The sequence below is a fragment of the Poromitra crassiceps genome, assembly GCF_964638095.1.
Source record: "Poromitra crassiceps genome assembly, chromosome: 4".
Lineage (NCBI taxonomy): Eukaryota > Metazoa > Chordata > Actinopteri > Beryciformes > Melamphaidae > Poromitra > Poromitra crassiceps.
Genome location: NC_139626.1, coordinates 30,674,151 through 30,685,317, shown reverse-complemented (window position 1 = coordinate 30,685,317; position 11,167 = coordinate 30,674,151).

Sequence of the window (11,167 nt, the reverse complement as noted above, 5' to 3'; positions counted from 1 at the left end):
AAACCCCTAGAGCTGACCTTTCAGGTCGCTTATGGAATACTTTAAAATATCCAAACTATATTAACCCAATAATATAGCTTGATGTGATACCAAAATATTATCTCCTTCAAGCACTTTTGATGCCTGGGGAGAAAAACCCTCATCCGGTATACGAGAGTTCCCTACAAGCCACTATATATTACGTCCCTCTAGGTCCTGACCTTATGACCCTTTATATTTAGACTCCGGCTTCTCTAATCTAGCTCGAATCGGTCAGACGTGGTTTTTTCCACTTTACTAGCCTATGGAAGCTCCGGAGTTCAGAGTATATAGTTAATCTTTCTATCGATAAATTTATATTCACAGATAGTAGGGGTTAATCACTCTTCTTTATTATACCCGCTGATTCACACAACAAATATTCTTTGATTAGCAATCACCAGTATTTAGACCAGAGCTCTGTTCATCAGGATTAAAACTCAAACACAAACCCCGGCTACGATAACCACTTCCAGCCGTGTCAGACTTAAAAAGTCTGTCACCAGCCGGTCCCAGTTATCCAGGGCACTCTCTCCTGCTTAAGTACAGATGATATACAGAAGCAATCAAACGCTTTAGAGAGATGTTCTACCTTAAACCGGGTGGATAAATGCTACGTCCATTTTTCCACTGAAACTAGTCACCCTCATTACACTCAACACACTCAAGGGAGGGGGTCACGCTTAGCGCGTGCCCGCGGCCCTTAGTGGGCCAGGTATTATACCTAAGGCTTAAAGGTGCCTCTGGTGGAAATACTCACTGCTCTTGAAGCGAGGAGAACCTCAAAATGGTACCGGCAGGATAAAGGAGTGAAAATAGGTTTAAAAAAATATTTATTTAAGTTCAAAAAATAAAAGTTTACAAGATATAAAACAAAGTTTTCGTTCAAGACAAGAAGTCCTAAAATATGAAAAAGCTCTGAAGCAGTTTTCCCAAGGAGTGATGTGAAGAGGTGATCTCCAAAAAAGTGATCAAGAATGATTGTCTCTCTGTGTGGCTCTCCCATATTTATACAGGCTTCACCCCCTCCAAATATGCTAGAACCCTCCCACCTTTGAGGCCGGCTTCCCATGAGCTCACTTTGGTCATGTGATGGCTGGAGCAGGTGTCCATCTCTGGCTCTCTGCCTACTAGAGAGCTAGTTAGGGGTTATACTGGTTATACTGGCTAGTTTCCCCCCTCCCAGAGAAATGTGACTTCTTTTATCCAATGGCCAGCCCGGAATTTATAACTCCACCTATTCTGAGGGTTCTTAAGTTCATTCACCTCCTCAGGGGACCTTGGTGTACATAGCTAATATGGCCTTGTCCTTAATTGACACCTATCTTCCCCCTGTTATCTGACAGCCTGCAACATTAATCTTCCTGCAGCTGGGGAATACAATGGGCTCTCTCAGTGACAGTGCAAAGCAAAGATACATTTTCTTTAAAAAAGTGTGGGCAGGTGTTCGGTATCACTCTCCTAGACACGTAGAAGGGCCTTGTGGTCTGCTCTGTTTATGAGCCCCTCCTTTATCCACTTTGAACAAAGTAGATAAGGGTAAACAAAGGATAAACAAAGGATAAACAAGCCCGGTTATATCTCTTCTTCTCATGTACCAAATAAGTGCAGGGCGCATTGATTTAAACTAAACTTTGGACCATAACAAGCGTTTAACGAGTTAGCATGTAAAAGCAGTACCAAGGGCCTGCTATAGTAATCCCAATATCACAAATCTCTACAGTGCTCAATCTGTGGTAAAGGTTTTGGGCATAAAGGACACTTGAGTAGACACATGATAGTCCACACAGGAGAGAAACAATTTAAGTGCTCAGTCTGTGGTAAAGGTTTTGGTCAAAAAGGAACCTTGAAGTCACACATGATAGTCCACACAGGTGAGAAACAATTTAATTGCTCTGTCTGTGGTAAAGGTTTTAGTCAAAAAGGAGCCTTTAAGACACACATGATAGTCCACACAGGAGAGAAACAATTTATTTGCTCAATCTGTGGTAAATGTTTTGCTCAAAAAGCAAACTTGAAGTCACACATGATAGTCCACACAGGGGATAAACAATTTAAGTGCTCAGTCTGTGGTAAAGGTTTTGGTCAAAAAGGAACCTTGAAGAAACACATGCTAATCCACACAGGTGAGAAACAATTTAAGTGCTCAGTCTGTGGTAAAGGTTTTGGTCAAAAAGCAACCTTGAAGTCACACATGATAGTCCACACAGGGGATAAACAATTTAAGTGCTCATTCTGTGGTAAAGGTTTTGGTCAAAAAGGAGCCTTGAAGAAACACATCATAGTCCACACAGGTGAGAAACAATTTAAGTGCTCAGTCTGTGGTAAAGGTTTTGGGCGTAAAGGACACTTGAGTAGACACATGATAATCCACACAGGAGATAAACAATTTAATTGCTCTCTCTGTGGTAAAGGTTTTGGTCAAAAAGGAACCTTGCACTCACACATGATAGTCCACACAGGAGATAAACAATTTAAGTGCTCAGTCTGTGGTAAAGGTTTTGGTCTAAAAGGAACCTTGAAGTCACACATGATAGTCCACACAGGAGAGGCACAATTTAAGTGCTCAGTCTGTCGTAAAGGTTTTGGGCGTAAAGGACACTTGAATTCACACATGCCAGTCCACAGAGGAGAGAAATAATTTAATTGCTCAGTCTGTGGTAAATGTTTTGGTCAAAAGGAGTCTTGACACATGATAATCGACACAGGTGAGAAACAAGTCAAGTCTTCACTCTTATTCAAATGACTAAAATAACGAACTGAAACAACTAAAATAAATCATTCACCGAGCCTCCCCTCAAACTGTTTGAGCCCCCTGGGGAGACCCACCTCTCACTTTGGAAACCTCTGAGCTGGACCTTTTGATTTTTATGGTGTTCAGGCTAAATTAGATTAGAGTAGAGTATGACATGGCAGACTAGGCTGTAGATTAGTTAGATTCCTTGTGTGCTAGTTAGTTCCGGTTAATGGCTGGCTAGAGTAAGATTGTCTGAGCTGTCGCTCGTTTGGCCTGGCCGTTCTGCTGCCGGTTCTAGTGTGCCGCTGCTACCTCGGCCTCGGCTGTAACTGCCACGGCCGCCTGCAGTGGGATGGCCAGGCGGATTGAGTAGCTGCTGTGTGCCCTAGGGCTGGGCGATACATGTCAGACTAATCGTTTGTTGTCTATTTAGTGTCTCATATCACCTGGTAACTATAATACATAACTTGATTGCTAAATTTTACTGTCCCCTGTGACTATTCGTGACCGTATCGCCCAGCCCCAGTATATCCCGTCTGTTCTGCTCTCTCCTCTCCCCCTTCCCCTGCTCTCTTCCTACCTCTCCCTGCTCTCTCCTCCCTCTGTCTATCATAAGATTGTTCAACCATGTTATTATTATACTACTGTAATTGTTATTGTCATGCCAGGTAGATTTAGCTAGACATATTCTATGTGTGAAGCCCTCTGAGACATGCTTGTGAATTAGGGCTATGCAAATAAACTTGACTTGACTAGGTGAGAAATAACTTGCGTGTTTATGCATGCAAATATCAAGTACTCCTCCCCTCTGTTTCCATATATCCCTGATTTATGTGTTAATTGTTACCTTGTTATCTTGTTAATTGTTATTTACAATATATCTTTTGCTCATTGTTATCTTGTTTTCTGTTGTACTCATACTGTCAGGTATTTGGGTAATTGAAAAGTGCTATATAAAATAAATGTATTATTATTACTACTGTGTGTGTGTGTGTGTGTGTGTGTGTGTGTGTGTGTGTGTGTGTGTGTGTGTGAGAGAGAGATAATCCATGCCTAGGTGTGCATTAAACGATTTTAATGCATGACGTGGACACCAAGAACTCTGCGAAGTTCATTAAAATAATTTTAACCCACACCTAGCATTCATTAATCCACAGGACAAGATGTTACTATCCCATGTGCCAAAATCCAAGGTAAAACATATTTAGAAGCCCAATCCAGATTAAAAACAAGCTAACAAACAATATACAAATCACCAGCTACCTACCCTAGCCAACAGTAGTATGAAGCATATCATTGGGGTTTTCAAGTGGGCACCTTCCTTCACCGATGTTTCGTTAAGTTACTGTAGGCCCACGACACCTCAAGAAGCACACTTGAACTCCTCTGTCAGTCTAGAATACTGGCAACTCCAAGATGCCTTTCCCATACAAGGCTGCACTGTTTAGGCAATGTGGGACGTAGAGCCATTTTCTAATAAATGAGTTAATCATCCTTTCTAGTTTTTCTACCTTTGAAAGGGGAACCTCATACACTGTCAACGGCCACATCAACCAAGGCAATAATCAACACCACAACTTTAACTTTCCTGGGAGCTCTGACTTGCCTATGCTTGAAATGCCTTGAATCATTTCCTGCCTCAACTCCTCAAATTGTCCCTTATCACTGAGACTTGCATCATTACCATCTTCCCAAACTCTTCAGTGATTTCTCTAACACTATAGGCACCACCTCATCATTTATAACTAGAACTTCTTACCTACTACCTTCCTTTTAATGATTGAAATGCTCCTGGACTTAATTGGCTTCATTTTCATCCCAGCCCACTGCAGGTGACTATTTAACTTATCCAACAATCTGCTAGGACATGGAGCAGTTGATGTCATAAACAATTTGCTAGCACATGGAGCAGTTGATGTCATAAACAATCTGCTAGCACATGGAGCAGTTGATGTCATAAACAATCTGCTAGCACATGGAGCAGTTGGTGTCATAAACAATCTGCTAGCACATGGAGCAGTTGATGTCATTAACAATCTGCTCGCACATGGAGTTAAGTTATAAGTTAGTTATCCTTTATTTATCCCCTTGGGGAAATTCATCCTCTGCATTTGACCCATCCTCTACTAGGAACCTTCCTAGAACTAGGAGCAGTGGGCAGCCACTGTGCAGCGCCCGGGGACCAACTCCAGTTCTTTTGCCAGTACCTTGGCCAGGGGCACTGACAGGAGTATTAACCCTAACATACATGTCTTTCTTTGATGGTGGGAGGAAACCGGAGCACCCGGAGAAAACCCACACGGACACGGGGAGAACATGCAAACTCCACACAGAAAGGACCTGGGACGGACCGGGGTTCGAACCCGGGACCTTCTTGCTGTGAGGCAACAGTGTTAACCACTGAGCCACCGTGCCGTCCCAGTTGATGTCATAAACAATCTGCTAGCACATGGAGCAGTTGATGTCATAGTCGTCATATCATCCATGTAGGCGTTAATTGGAAGGAGGCGCAGGCCTCCCTACAGCCTTTCTCCACTCACTACCCATTTTTGATGCCCTAATAATGACCTCCATTGCCATGGTAAAAGCTAATGGAGAAATTGTACACCATGCCATAATGCCTATCTCCAGCTGCTGCCACGCTGTAGTGTACTCTGCTGTGGTAAAACAGAGTTGAATATCTAAGAAGTGCACTTTAACTAAGTTCTTTATGCTACCTGGCACTCTAAAGAAATCAAAAGCCTCCCATAACAGACTCACTGACCCGAAAGCATTAGCCAGGTCCAAGAATACCACATGCAGGTCTCTCTTCTCACGCCTAACTGACTGGATTTGCTACTTCTTGAACCTCTTTCCACCTTGGTGGGCTATCATCACTGACTGTCTATTTCACCAATAGGTGGAATATCAATCAGAGGGGAGTGCCATCTCTCTAAACCGTTCCCTATCTTTGTGCACCTCCTCCAAATACTCCTCAAGCTTCTGCTTTGGTATCATAAGGCTACGATTATTCTCCTTACTAAACAGCGACTTCACAAATCTAAATGGATCCTTATAGAATGCTATTCTAGCTCACTCTTTCTTTTCCCTGTTTTTCCTAATGTAAATAAGAGGAGTGATGAACAGCTGCTGTGTCCAGTAATAGATCATGACTTCAGTGTAGGAAAATAACAAGTCTACATTATATTACCATAATGGCAAGCTACTAAAAATGCCTTTCATTAAGCCAAAAGCTACTTAATCCCCCCTGCCCCAATTGTCTCAAAAATGAAACAACTCCGTTTTAATCCAGTAGTTGGCGGTAATGCAGCATTTTGGATGCCAACCGGCATTAATAACCGAAGAAGAAGAAGAAGAAGAAGAAGAAGAAGAAGAAGAAGAAGAAGAAGAAGAAGAAGAAGAAGAAGAAGAAGAAGAAGAAGAAGAAGAAGAAGAAATTGTTTTATCCACTGGTTTTAACAGAGACCCAGACCTTTAATATTAACTTGACAACATAAACATTCTAAATTGCCCGTAGCTTCCTGTTGCAGTGTTTGCTGACAGGAAATACAAGCTCGGTTTCAAACTGTTCCCTGATTTACACACTCCGTACAGTACGTGGCGGTATGCACCTATACACGTTGGTTGCGATGCCGATGCGCCATTAAAATTACAGAAGAAAAAGCAAAACGTAAAAACATAGTCGTATTATTTCTTCGGTAGCTACGTCTAATTTAGCTACAAACACGAGACTCGTATGGGCGGATATCACGAATATATAAAGTGGAACCGGGACTCCGTTAGACTGAGGGGAACAAGAAGCTCCTCTCTGGGACTCAGGTGAATGGTTTAGCTGTGAAGCTAACGTTCGCTGTGAAGATATTGGAGCTTTGATAACGTTTGTTATTAAATAGTTCAGGAGGAAACGTTCCTGTCATTGTGGAAAATGTCTAAAGTCCGGAAGCTGAGAGCGGTTGTGAAGCAGCGCCTAACTGTGGCTGTTGAAGAGATATTTTGGCTGTTTGAAAGAACGATAGCAGAGTACGAGGAGGAAGCTGTTCGTTTAAAAGAGGAGATCATCGACCGACAAGGAAAACTGCTGGACGCTGTGCGGTTACACAGAGAAGCCTTGCCTCCAGACATCCAGCAGCTGTTGGTCATCGAAGAAGAGGTTCCCATTGAGCAGCAGGAGTGGAGCTTCAGTCCGGACCACAGCACCCATACCCCACAGGAGGAACACTGGACCAGTCAGGAGGGAGAGCAGCTTCAGGAGGACCCAGAGGCCCCACGCTTTAAAGAGGAACAGGAGGAACTCTGGACCAGTTGGGAGGGAGAGCAGCTTCAAGGGCTGGAGGAGGCTGATATCACCCAGTTCCCATTCACTGCTGACCATGTGAAGAGTGAAGATGAGGAAGAGAAACCTCAGTCCTCACAGCTTCATCAAAGCCAAACTGAGGAGAACAGAGAGGCAGAGCCTCTAGCCAGCAGCTCAACTGGTTGTAAAGGAACCTTGAAGTCACACGTGATAGTCCACACTGGAGATAAACAATTTAAGTGCTCAGTCTGTGGTCAATGTTTTGGTCAAAAAGGAGTCTTGAGTAGACACATGATAATCCACACTGGAGAGAAACAATTTAAGTGCTCAGTCTGTGGTAAAGGTTTTGGTCGTAAAGGAACCTTGAAGTCACACATGATAGTCCACACAGGAGATACACAATTTAAGTGCTCAGTCTGTGGTAAAGGTTTTGGTCAAAAGGGAACCTTGAAGTCACACATGATAGTCCACACAGGGGATAAACAATTTAAGTGCTCAATCTGTGGCAAATGTTTTGGTCAAAAAGGAGTCTTGAGTAGACACACGATAGTCCACACAGGTGAGAAACAATTTAAGTGCTCAGTCTGTGGTAAATGTTTTGGGCGTAAAGGAACCTTGAAGTCACACATGATAGTCCACACAGGAGAGACACAATTTAAGAACGACCCTGTCGCAAGACAGTGCCAGGATAAAATGCCGGCATAGCAACACACAGTCTTGTTCTCAAGAGGACATGGTCATCCAAATGTAATTTCCAAAAAATATTTGTCCACATGAGGGAGCTATCTGCTTTGGTCATATTTCCGACCTAGACTACTGCATAAATATAGAGCCTATCCTGTGTTTGTAGGACAGGAGAATTTATATTTTTTTTCATGCCAAAGACGCCCAAATAGACATTTGACACAGAGAACCCTACAGACAGTTGTGTTAACTGGTAGACATTTAAAATCTGTCTCTCTCTGTCTTTGGCTATCCTACAGCAAATATGTACTTTTATTTTAGTGGGAAACTGGAGAAACTATTGATTTTTATTTTTCAAATAAAGACAAAAAAATGTACATGGCACACATCTGATGCTTCCATATATGATGCTTGCAACATTTTCATAATATGCGAAATTACATTTTCATTGTTCTTTGATTGAATGATATTAATTTTATTTAGGCTAACTAGTGAAAATAAGATTTACAAATATGACTTTTGTCACAGGGGTTGTGCCACTACGTAGCTATCAGCCGAGCCTGATTGTCTTTTTGTTTGCTAACCTGTAAGCCCCTGATTCTGTTTAACAGACCAGTTATAACATTTGCATTTCCACTATAACCAGTCATGGTCTTTACAAAAGGAAACATGACTTACAGTTCACTGATCAATCCATGTTGAAACATTCCATGAATGTTATTTTCTTTTATGCAATTACATATAAATCTTTAATTTTTCCAGGTTATTTTCTGGTGTTTTGTATTCCTCAGATATGTGGATGTTTGTTCCCTTTCTGTTAATTTGTATTGCCACAATTAAAGAAGGATAAGACACTTTGTTGTTTCCTCTCTTTGTTTATTCAAAGAAATACAGTATGTAATACTGTTATTGTCATGCCAGGTAGATTTAGCTAGACATATTCTATGTGTGAAGTCCTCTGAGACATGCTTGTGAATTAGGGCTATGCAAATAAACTTGACTTGACTAGGTGAGAAATAATTTGAGTGTTTATGCATGCGAATATCAAGTACTCCTCCCCTCTGTTTCCATATATCCCTGATTTATGTGTTAATTGTTACCTTGTTATCTTGTTAATTGTTATTTACAGTATATCTGTTGCTCATTGTTATCTTCTTTTCTGTTGTACTAATACTGTCAGGTATTTGGATAATTGAAAAGTGCTATATAAAATAAATGTATTATTATTATTACTACTGTGTGTGTGTGTGTGTGTGTGCGCGTGTGTGCGTGTGTGTGTGTGTGTGTGTGTGAGAGAGAGATAATCCATGCCTAGGTGTGCATTCAACGATTTTAATGCATGACGTGGACACCAAGAACTCTGCGAAGTTCATTAAAATAATTTTAACCCACAATATACAAATCACCAGCTACCTACCCTAGCCAACAGTAGTATGAAGCATGTCATTGGGGTTTTCAAGTGGGCACCTTCCTTCACCGATGTTTCGTTAAGTTACTGTAGGCCCACGACACCTCAAGAAGCACACTTGAACTCCTCTGTCAGTCTAGAATACTGACAACTCCAAGATGCCTTTCCCATACAAGGCTGCACTGTTTAGGCAATGTGGGACGTAGAGCCATTTTCTAATAAATGAGTTAATCATCCTTTCTAGCTTTTCTACCTTTGAAAGGGGAACCTCATATACTGTCAACGGCCACATCAACCGAGGCAATAATCAACACCACAACTTTAACTTTCCTGGGAGCTCTGACTTGCCTATGCTTGAAATGCCTTGAATCATTTCCTGCCTCAACTCCTCAAATTGTCCCTTATCACTGAGACTTGCATCATTACCATCTTCCCAAACTCTTCAGTGATTTCTCTAACACTGTAGGCACCACCTCATCATTTATAACTAGAACTTCTTACCTACTACCTTCCTTTTAATGATTGAAATGCTCCTGGACTTACTTGGCTTCACTTTCATCCCAGCCCACTGCAGGTGACTATTTAACTTATCCAACAATCTGCTAGCACATGGAGCAGTTGATGTCATAAACAATCTGCTAGCACATGGAGCAGTTGATGTCATAAACAATCTGCTAGCACATGGAGCAGTTGATGTCATAAACAATCTGCTAGCACATGGAGCAGTTGATGTCATAGTCGTCATATCATCCATGTAGGCGCTAATTGGAGGGAGGTGCAGGCCTCCCTACAGCCTTTCTCCACTCACTACCCATTTTTGATGCCCTAATAATGACCTCCATTGCCATGGTAAAAGCTAATGGAGAAATTGTACACCATGCCATAATGCCTATCTCCAGCTGCTGCCACGCTGTAGTGTACTCTGCTGTGGTAAAACAGAGTTGAATATCTAAGAAGTGCACTTTAACTAAGCTCTTTATGCTACCTGGCACTCTAAAGAAATCAAAAGCCTCCCATAACAGACTATGCGGCACTGACCCGAAAGCATTAGCCAGGTCCAAGAATACCACATGCAGGTCTCTCTTCTCACGCCTAACTGACTGGATTTGGTGCCAGATCATACTGGTGTGCTCTAAGCAACCGGAGAAGATGTGAATTCCAGCCTTTTGCACCGAAGTATCAATTAGCCTATTATTTTCTAGCTAACTAGACAGCCTCTATGTCACAACACAAAAGAAAACCTTCCCTTCAACATTAAGTAGATTGATAGGTATAAACTGACTTATCTCGAATGAGTCCCTTTCTTTAGGAATGAAGATTCCCTCTGCCCTGTGCCATGCCTTGGGAAGAACCTGCTTCTTCCAAACTACCTTCATCAGCTTCCAGAAACCTCAACACATCTGGAGCACTCTTACACAGCCGGTAGGGCACTCCATTAGGTCCCGGGGCTGAAGAGGCCCTTGCGCATCTTACTACTTCTTGAACCTCTTTCCACCTTGGTGGGCTATCATCACACTGACTGTCTATTTCACCAATAGGTGGAATATCAATCAGAGGGGAGTGCCATCTCTCTAAACCGTTCCCTATCTTTGTGCACCTCCTCCAAATACTCCTCAAGCTTCTGCTTTGGTGTCATAAGGCTACGATTATTCTCCTTACTAAACAGCGACTTCACAAATCTAAATGGATCCTTATAGAATGCTATTCTAGCTCACTCTTTCTTTTCCCTGTTTTTCCTAATGTAAATAAGAGGAGTGATGAACAGCTGCTGTGTCCAGTAATAGATCATGACTTCAGTGTAGGAAAATAACAAGTCTACATTATATTACCATAATGGCAAGCTACTAAAAATGCCTTTCATTAAGCCAAAAGCTACTTAATCCCCCCTGCCCCAATTGTCTCAAAAATGAAACAACTCCGTTTTAATCCAGTAGTTGGCGGTAATGCAGCATTTTGGATGCCAACCGGCATTAATAACCGAAGAAGAAGAAGAAGAAGAAGAAGAAGAAGAAGAAGAAGAAGAAGA